This window comes from Amphiura filiformis, chromosome 3 (genome assembly GCF_039555335.1).
Source record: "Amphiura filiformis chromosome 3, Afil_fr2py, whole genome shotgun sequence".
In the NCBI taxonomy this organism is placed as follows: Eukaryota; Metazoa; Echinodermata; class Ophiuroidea; order Amphilepidida; family Amphiuridae; genus Amphiura; species Amphiura filiformis.
In genome coordinates this window covers 58542660-58554128 of record NC_092630.1, presented here as the reverse complement: position 1 = coordinate 58554128, position 11469 = coordinate 58542660, and positions in this window count along the sequence as shown.

Genomic DNA, 11469 nt, shown 5'->3' with positions numbered 1-11469 from the left:
GTTTCTTCTTTTGGAGATTTCTGTTTATTTAATAATTGCGTTATAAATATTGTTTTCCAATTCAATCCTCTGTTTGATCCAAAGAGGTATCTGTATTTGCTTAAGATGAAATTTGGTTAAATGTGATACAGAAGTCAATTCTTGCATGTCCAGCCTATATGGTTGGCTTGTTGTACACATTTTTCCAATAATTCTTGTATTGTGTTATTAATAATATTTATTGGAAGATAAATAACTATTTATATTATGTCTTAACTGCTATGAAAGTGCTATGATTATTATATTATTATTATATTATGAAATATATCATTATTTATCATTATTTATCTCAATTATATTTATGTATATGAATATAAAATTGTTGAATGGTCATAAATAGCTTAATAAATGGTCCTCATGATCGGGAGGGCAATGCGGAGTCTAATCATTGCTTTGGTGTTGTGTTTTCCTGATGTCTCGAGACAATCTGTCACTATTTTTCAAGAAAGTGTTGAGATTTTCAAGATAAACTGTGTTTGGACAAATAATCCAGGAGACGGAATCTGCTTCTTCCATGCCGTATCTGATCAACTGTCTCTGCTACATTTCTCACTGCAAGACAGTCAGTGGTACCGTAGCATAATTTGTACCAGACTTGATTAAGGGTTTACCGTCGTAACTAAACTTATCGACCAAATTTTTTAAATTGACATATTTTGTTCATTAATATGTGTAGATAATAAATCAGTAAAAAAACTTTTGAGCTACAGCCGTTTTAAAAGAGGTGTACATTTCCAAAAATCTCTGTACACTTCAATGGCAAAATCAGCAATTTTCCCAAAATATGCCACCTTTTGCGTTGCAGAAAAAAATTGTATCGATCAAATTTTTTAATTTTATATATGTTATGAAAAAAAAAAAGCACTGTAAAACACGCCCAAAAAAAATTGGGGGTACCGGACCTTGTTTTCGCGTAAATTGACCAAAATAGGTCAAAAATGCATTTTTTCTGCGACACCATGCGTAGTTAATTGCGTACATGGATATTTTGGTGCGTACCAACGCGCTGGTATACACGCGCCATCTGATGACGGATAAGCGTTCGTTTACGCATATGGCCACAAAAAAGGAATTGTCTGTTTACGCAGGAAAGTTTTCACTGAAAAAAAAGTTACCTAAGAAGTTACCATAATAAATAGGAACAATTATTCTAATGATGTCGATTATTAAGACTTCATGCCTTAATATTCTTACTAATTTGGTGTATTTTGGTCATAAACGGGTGTAAGAAAGACTGACGTTCTGCAATCTGCAAAGATATTGGACCAAAGAGTTTTCAAGTTACACAAAGTGAGGAATTTTCAGCTTTCACCATGTTCACCTGACTCGATCGACCAAAAAGAGGATTTATTAAACATGTTAAAGCGAAGCGTTTGACACCATGGCCGGAAGTGTTTGACTATAGGCCTACAATTATTATTGGCATAGGCCTACTTACATGCTTAGTGCCGTTTACCGAGAGGAAACGTTTGGCCTATTATGATATTATTTTTTGTAAATGTAGGCCCTACTACACATTTATTTGAAATTGAATAGTTTTGATGGTGTTGTTTTTATCGCATGCATTATGAATTCAGTGCACGTAGAAGGCCTAGGTCTTTAGCCAATAACACAAAATGCCTTAAAGATTTAAATGTTGGATTATAAACTTGCCGTGTGGTGCGTTTCATTTTGAAACGTTCTACCAACGTATAATCTATAATAGGCCTATAATATACCGGTAGTGGTTACCCAACACGTTAGGCCAAAATATTATTAAAAAGAATTAACCAATTATTTATCCAACACTCGTTTAGGCCTAATGTTTAAAAAAAAATCCTTGATTCTGTGTTTGTTGGGTAGGCCTATAACTTCATACCATCTATTGGACCCTACTGTCGTAAGCCTACTTTCGGGGAGGGGTCCAGGTCCGTATCAGTGGAAGCACGCTGGCAAAATTTGGTTTGTAGGCCTATACATGTTATATTTAAGCGGCCATCTTTCTTGCGCTCAGCAAACATTGTTTTCTTTATTTTGTGGCCCTGGTTATCGCCGGTGCGCAAAAATAGCATTGACACGCACAACATGCATCGTTCCTCTGCGATGTCTGCAACATAACGCCGAAAGCAACGCTGGAGATACGCACGCGTTGAAAAAGAGGCATAATAGTCAAGTCGAATCGGGTGACGACGGAAAACCCTTAAACATTGACCAATATATGACAATTAAAAAATACAGCAAAGTTGTACAACAAGAGATTCCACAATTAATGAAATATGTGATCACAAATATGACTGTAGATTGAAGGAGAAATAAGGACTTAGCATCACATCTGAAAGAGCAAGCTACAAGTGGACCCTTCTAAATGCCCAGCAAAAGTAGATAGAGTATTGCAGAATAGTGAAATTGAACCCAACTTTCAGACATTTTGTAGAAGAAAAAATTCAAGGAAAAGAAGGTTTGAACCAAATACATTGTTCCAAAAGGAACTGACTGAATCACTAACTGGCTTCCCATACTATCTGTTTGTCGCATCTTGGCAACGTCGTCAGTGAGAAGAACTTCTTAAAATTCTCCCTTTAGACCATGCAGCCATTGTGATGGAGAATTGCCCAGGTTTGACTGATGTTCGAGTAAATGAGCTGATATGGAATTTGCTATCCATGTCCACGAGATCATTTGATGAGAAACTACAAACATCTTATAGAAAAATTGCTGGACAGCGGCATTGATGGCCTAACGATGTTAGGCCACGCATACCACCAGTAAATGCCTTAGATCAAGAGAACCCATGAAACCGGATGTGGACGTGTGCTATGCACACCTATGTTTAGCCAACATCGAACATACCACATTCCTATTTGGAGATGAAGTTCATGAGGAAAATTAAGAAGATATCTGAAGCCAAAAAAAAAAGGCAGCGAACAAAGTGAAGAGTAAACCGCCAAATGTCAGTCTTTGAATTGGACCAAGTCGCAATGTACGATCCATTCCTGGGGATCTATTCATGCATTTTGTAGAGGTATCAGTGTACCTGATGACAAGACTGCCAATACACACCTCAAAGAGCATTGGCTAATTATATCTGAAGACTTGAACCATCACAACAACTTTGTTAATCATAATTTAAATCATATCGTAGCACCTAAACTACAACAAATTGGCCGTGAAATAACTACATTGCACTAAAGAATTGACAGATGTGCTACGCAGTATAAAAGCAGACATGTGTTTGGTATAGTGGAAGTTGACTTGGGCATAAAATACAGAGTTAATTATAGCGCAAGTGGCCATGGGATAGGCAAAGTAGACTCCACTGCAGGGTTTTTTTTAAATCTAACCGTGCAATTATCTCAAATCTTGAATTGCACATTGCAGATGCAAGAGAAGCAACTTTAGAATTATTGGAGTCCTGTATGATCTTTAACAAAAAATGGTTAGGGAGCACGCAAATTTATGCTGCATGTAGGAATCCTCCCTGCATGATGAAGCAGTTAGACTCAAACCGCAACTGCCCATCATGCAAACAGCAAGCACCAGCAGACGACACGACAACAAATATCACCTGCGATTTAGGAGTTGAAAACAACGGCACAACGTACACATACGTACAGAGCATTCGGACGTGTAGTACGTACCATTATGAGCTACTTTAACATCCCAGAAACAACACCAGACACCAATGAAGACGACATCCTAGACAACTTGCCCATACCCATTCAATATGCTTTGGGCACTGGATCGTATGCCAATGTCTTGTCGTATATACAATTTTAAGACATTAGGTCACCATGCTTCATTATCTAGCAAACCTATTTCTCACACCTACATGTACAATAGCCAAGATGGCAATTGGACCAAGTGGTAATTGGACCAAGTGGTAATGGACCAACTGGGTTTTGGACCAACAGGCAATTGGACTAACAGGGAATTGGACCAAGTAGAAATGGACCAAGTACTAATGGACTAACTGGCAATGGACCAAATGGTTTGGACCAAGTGGCGACATCCCTTTCAAATTTGCAGGAGGCTTTTAATCACTCTCCTCAAGTCCTACAGGAGAGCACTGGAAGCCTTTCTACTGTACTGTATATACAGGCATGAGAAATTTCAAGTTTAAACCTGAAATCAAGCTTTATGGTTGTCCAAATTTCTCCACTTTCTTTTAATATCAGCCCTTTTGACATTTTAGGTCCAATTACCAATTGGTCCAAAACTCATTTAGTCCATTACCATTTGGTCCAATTACCACTTGGTCCAATTACCACTTGGTCCAATTACCACTTAGTCCATTTACCACTTGATTCAATACGAGGGTAGAGATAAACCATCCCAACATCTGGAGGCTTATCAAGGTGCTGAATAAGGAGCAAGCAGCAACTGCAGCCATTAAGTTGCAGCCGGACAAAACCTGGTTAGAAGAAACAGGAAGTACATACAGATTAACCAGCGCATTCAAACCCTCACACAGGACTATCAGAATGGGGCAATCCAACAGGATGACTTTCTTAGAGGCATTGCTTACAATTTGCATCAGTAAATGATGTATCTTGATTAGATAGAGAGCTACCTCGCGGGGAGAAATGTCTGCTTGATTGCTGAATATAGGCCATATCACTATTGAAATCACTATTCAAATGATCAAATGTTTAGACTAAGACTTCTCTACATTTTTGCACACTGCAATCTCACTGAACTCAACTTAAGTTTATAGTGCTGGTAGATAAAGACCATCGATGATATGATTAGTACATTAGTAGATTGATGAACCTTAAATCCTGATTCACACAATTATTTTGTTCTACCATTAGAAGTGATTATCTTTAGTATTTGTCGTAGATTTAATCTGGATAAATATTTCAAGTCAAATATGCTCCAAGAGCATTATTTGAATGAATTACACTGCTCCGGGATCATATTTGCTACATGCACTGGCAGCCTTTCTACTGTACTGTATAAACAGGCATGAGAAATTTCAAGTTTAAACCTGAAATCAAGCTTTTCGGTTGCCCAAATTTCTCCACTTTCTTTTAATATCAGCCCTTTTGACATTTTTAGCCCAATTTCATGCACTTCGCATTCTTTCATGCATGATCATTCTCATGCCTGTATATATTTGGTTATTTCGTTATACCGACAATAAGCCTGCTATAATATAAGATACAAGAAGCGCTGGGCTTAAAAGGACAATCCAGTCCATTTCCCCCTGGAAAATCTCGACCTAAGTAGTGTAATCGGTTTGTTAACTTGCTAGTTTTGTTTTATTTTTGATTTGTTTGTTTGTCATTCATTACCCTGGATTTTTTTTTTTCAATATTAATTTTGAAAGATTTATTAGTCTTCACATATATGTAACTAGATTTCGCGGTTCTCGGGTTGATTCCCCTAAATTAGTATCTGGATGTAGGTCGTTACAAAACATGCTAAAGTAATAAAATCAATTAAGTTTCTCCTATTCAAATGTTAACTACGGACAAAAATATTGCACCCCGGAAATAGACATGTAACGTTCTGCTGTAATAGGCCTCTGCACGTGTGCCATATTGAAATGTGTTGAAAATAGGCCTATTGATCGGATGAGATGCACCTGCACGATTAGCCACACTGTAATGCTTTCCGATGCTCGCACTGCACCCGTCGGTACTCTGTGCAGCCACGAGCATACAATAACGTGCGGACAGAGGGATGGACAGACACGCCATGATTAGTATCATGATATGACATATATATGATATAAGATTTATATATATATACATGTACTAGCTATATTTACTTTATATACACTCATTTGTTATATATTTGAGACATAATATTATATAATGTTATAATTTTGTGACTCCTTAAATACATGAAGGTAGAACCCTGAATGTTGCGTCACTCATTTTTTACATTAGGATACCCACTTACAACTAGCAACCAAATAATGTGCTGCTCAGTATAAAAGCAGACATGTGTTTGATAGAGTGGAAGTTGATTTGGGCATAAAATACAGAGTTATATAATTTACAGCGCAAGTGGTCATGGGAAAGGCAAAGTAGACTCAGCTACAGGTTTCTTAAAAACTAAGCCAAAGCGTGCAATTATCTCAAATCTTGAATTGCACATTGCAGATGCAAAAACATTTGTACCAATTTGCTGAGGAAAATCTAGCTATTCTCACAGAGAAGCAACTTCAGAATTATTGGGAGTCCTGTATGATCTTTAACAAAAATGGTTTCAGCCTTCTGAATGTTGCGTCACTCATTTTTTACATTAGGATACCCACTAGTAACCAAATACACTGTTCCAAAAGGAACCGACTGATTTACTAACTGACTTCCCATACCATCTGTTTGTCACATCCTGGCAACATCGTCAGTGGGAAGAACTTTATATTAAAAATCTGCCTTTAGACCATGCAGCCATTGAGATGTACTTAAGGGGAAACTTTACAACCTTCTTCTAAGAAGAAGTGCAGTCTTTGCACTGGGCCAAGTCACAATGTACGATCCATTCCTGGGAATCCATTCATGCATTTTGTGGAGGATCAGTGTACCTGATGACAAGACTGCCAATACACACCTCAAAGAGCATTGGCTAATTATATCTGAAGACTTGAACCATCACAACAACTTTGTTAATCATAATTTAAATCATATCGTAGCACCTAAACTACAACAAATTGGCTGTGAAATGACTACATTGCACCAAAGAACTGACGGATGTGCTACGCAGTATAAAAGCAGACATGTGTTTGGTATAGTGGAAGTTGACTTGGGCATAAAATACAGAGTTAATTATAGTGCAAGTGGCCATGGTAAAGGCGAAGTAGACTCCACTGCAGGTTTTTTAAAAACTAAGCGTGCAATTATCTCAAATCTTGAATTGCACATTGCAGATGCAAGAGAAGCAACTTTAGAATTATTGGAGTCCTGTATGATCGTTAACAAAAAATGGTTAGGGAGCACGCAAATTTATGCTGCATGTAGGAATCCTCCCTGCATGATGAAGAAGTTAGACTCAAACCGCAACTGCCCATCATGCAAACAGCAAGCACCAGCAGACGACACAACAACAAATATCACCTGCGATTTAGGAGTTGAAAACAACGGCACAACATACACATACAGAGCATTCGGACGCGTAGTTCGTACCATTATGAGCCACTTTAACATCCCAGAAACAACACCAGACACCATTGAAGACGACATCCTGGACAACTTGCCCATACCCATTCAATATGCTTTGAGCACTGGATCGTATGCCAAAGTCTTGTCGTATATACAATTTTAAGACATTAGGTCACCATGCTTCATTATCTAGCAAACCTATTTCTCACACCTACAATAGCCAAGATGGTTTCCATTTGTAACTTTGTGTATACAAGCAGAACACTTTAAACCTGAACTGTCTAATCAGGATTTGCTGTTTGCTGTAAACTATGTGGGGTTTGGACTAACAGGCAATTGGACCAAGTGGTAATTGGACTAAGTGGTAATTGGACCCCAAGAGGTAATGAACTAAGTGGTAATTGGACTAAGTGGCAATTGGACTAAGTGGCAATTGGACCAAGTGGTAATTGGACCAAGTGGCAATTGGACCAAGTGGTAATGGACTAAGTAGGTTTTGGACCAATTGGCAACTGGACCAAGTGGTAATTGGACCAAGCGGTAGTGGACTAAGTGGGCTTTGGACCAAGTGGCAATTGGACCAAGTGGTAATTGGACCAAGTGGTAATTGGACCAAGTGGTAATGGACCAACTGGGTTTTGGACCAACAGGCAATTGGACTAACAGGGAATTGGACCAAGTAGAAATGGACTAAGTACTAACTGGCAATGGACCAAATGGGTTTGGACCAAGTGGCGACATCCCTTTCAAATTTGCAGGAGGCTTTTAATCACTCTCCTCAAGTCCTACAGGAGAGCACTGGAAGCCTTTCTACTGTACTGTATATACAGGCATGAGAAATTTCAAGTTTAAACCTGAAATCAAGCTTTATGGTTGTCCAAATTTCTCCACTTTCTTGTAAAATCAGCCCTTTTGACATTTTAGGTCCAATTACCACTTGGTCCAAAACTCATTTAGTCCATTATCACTTGGTCCAATTACCACTTGGTCCAATTACCACTTGGTCCAATTACCACTTAGTCCAATTACCACTTGATTCAATAAGAGGGTAGAGATAAACCATCCCAACATCTGGAGGCTTATCAAGGTGCTGAATAAGGAGCAAGCAGCAACTGCAGCCACTAAGTTGCAGCCGGTCAAAACCTGGTTAGAAGAAACCGGAAGTACATACAGATTAACCAGCGCATTCAAACCCTCACGCAGGACTATCAGAATGGGGGCAATCCAACAGGACTTTCTTAGAGGCATTGCTTACAATTTGCATCAGTAAATGATGGATCTTGATTAGATAGAGAGCTACCTCATGGGGAGAGATGTCTGCTTGAATACTGAATATAGCCCCCCCCCCCCATATTACTATTGAAATCACTATTCAAATGATCAAATGTTTAGACTAAGACTTCTCTACATTTTTGCACACTGTGCAATCTCACTGAACTCAACTTTAAGTTTATAGTGCTGGTAGACCATCGATGATATGATTAGTACTTTAGTAGATTGATGAACCTTAAATCCTGATTCACACAATTATTTTGTTCTACCATTAGAAGTGATTATCTTTAGTATTTGTCGTAGATTTAATCTGGATAAATATTTCAAGTCAAATATGCTCCAAGAGCATTATTTGAATGAATTACACTGCTCCGGGATCATATTTGCTACATGCACCTGCATAGAGTCATAAATTTTAGTAACATTTTCTGCTATGCCCCAGGCTGATGGACCCTCGGCCTGGCAAAGTATTATTGCAAGGTCCTTTTGTATTCAGACTTGTCAATATCCTGTAACGGTAATTAAAATCATGTAAATGCAAAGGGGTGTGAGCCACCTGTCTAAGCACTCACATGTGGCGGTACGAACAAGCACCACACTTTGCCCCCCCCCCCCCTATTTTGACAGACACCTTTTCTGTCCAAATGGGTTTGGACCAAGTGGCGACATCCCTTTTCAAATTTGCAGGAGGCTTTTAATCACTCTCCTCAAGTCCTACAGGAGAGCACTGGAAGCCTTTCTACTGTACTGTATAAACAGGCATGAGAAATTTCCAGTTTAAACCTGAAATCAAGCTTTTCGGTTGTCCAAATTTCTCCACTTTCTTTTAATATCAGCCCTTTTGACATTTTTAGCCCAATTTTATGCACTTCACATTCTTTCATGCATGATCATTCTCATGCCTGTATATATTTGGTTATTTTGTTACACCGACAATAAGCCTGCTATAATATAAGATACAAGAAGCGCTGGGCTAGTTAAAAAGGACAATCCAGTCCATTTCCCCCTGGAAAATCTCGACCTAAGTAGTGTAATCGGTTTATTAACTTGCTTGTTTTGTTTTATTTTTGATTTGTTTGTTTGTCATTCACTACCCTGAATTTTTTTTTTCAATATTAATTTTGAAAGATTTATTAGTCTTCACATTATATGTAACTAGATTTCGTGGTTCTCTGGTTGATTCCCCTAAATTAGTATCTGGATGTAGGTCTTTACAAAACATGCTAAAGTAATCAAATCAATTAAGTTTCTACTATTCAAATGTTAACTACACTGTAATGCTTTCCGATGCTCGCACTGCACCCGTCGGTACTCCGTGCAGCCACGCGCATACGATAACGTGCGGACAGAGGGATGGACGGACACGCCATGATTAGTATCATGATATGACATATATACATGTATGATATAAGATTTATATATATATACATGTACTAGCTATATTTACTTTATATACAATCATTTGTTATATATTTGAGACATATTATATATGTGACTCCTTAAATACATGAAGGTAGAACCCTGAATGTTGCGTCACTCATTTTTTACATTAGGATACCCACTTACAACTAGCAACCAAATAATAATAACCAACCAAAGCGTGCAATTATCTCAAATCTTGAATTGCACATTGCAGATGCAAAAGATTTGTACCAATTTGCTGAGGAAAATCTAGCTGAAAGAAGCATTCCTGCAAATTCAATGTTGTACAAATGTACATGAGGCAATTTTTTTATGTAGGTGGGAATGAAGTTTTTAAGGGACAACTCCTACTCTCAACCAATGTACACAAGGCATGCAAAGGTCTTAACAACATATACATTTTTTGTAGCAATATCATACTAATGTTGATACGAGGTGCCGATGCAGATATGTCTATCAATAATAAGGTAACAAAAGATATTAGAATATTCAAGTGTGATAAAACTACTACCTCACAACTTTTAATCAATATTTTGTATAATCAGTAAGGCTAATCATTTTATTTTTGTACTGACATTTTTATAACTGATGACTCAAATTCTTTTCCAACATATACAAGGCATGCAAGTGATGCAAAGGTCCTAACAACATACATTTGTAGCAAGACATCATACTAATGTTGGTTCGGGGTGATGCGGATGATTATTTCCATCACAATAAAGGTACAGAAGATATCAACTGCTCAGTGCCAGAGGGTAAAGTGGGTAAAGCGCAATAGCTGCCATGTGTAGATGAGTACAAAATACTGTGTGTAAATTGTCAAATGTTCATAGGGCAGCTATTGCACTTACCCACTTTTGGAGCTGAGCAGTCAGTATTAGAATATTCAAGTGTGACATGAGACTGACTGATGAGTGAGCACATATTCGACACCTCGGCTGGTGGTACATATGTTGAAGCAGCTATGTACTCCATTGGTGTCAGTAATGAGCAGCTGGTGAGGAATGTAGCCATTCGCTTGAGGAATCAGATATGTCTTGCGGAAAACAGTACCCTGGCCTCAATATGTAACAGAGCTGGAGAAGGAGGAACAACTCTAGATGATACCTCACAACTTGTAGGCAATATATTTTATGTAAGGCTTAATTATTTTACTTTCCTAAATCAATAGATTTATAACTGGTGACTCCAACTCGCAAATAACATACAAAGGGCATGCACAAATCCTAACAAGGTATAGTGACACATCATACTAATGTTGATTTGTGCACAGACTGATATTTCCATCAAAAACACAGTTTTGAACTAAGAAACCATAAATATTTTTAAAAAAATCTTCAACAAGGATCAACTAGTAGAAAGAAACCTTGATAATATTAAAAAATATCTTCAACAAGGGTCAACCAATGTGGGAATAAATACAAAGAAACTCTCACAGCTTGGATATGGAAAGTGGTTGAAAAGTGTTATTCAACATAGAGAAGTTTAAAGAGAAGGATCACTTGAAGAGTGGAGGTAATCCATCGGAATCAAATTTGCAAGCATTTATATTTGTAAACTATAATCATTGATTTGTCTGGCATGCAAACCAATCTACTCAAAACATAGCAATTGATGAACTTCCTACTCATCCAGTTTTTGTACCATA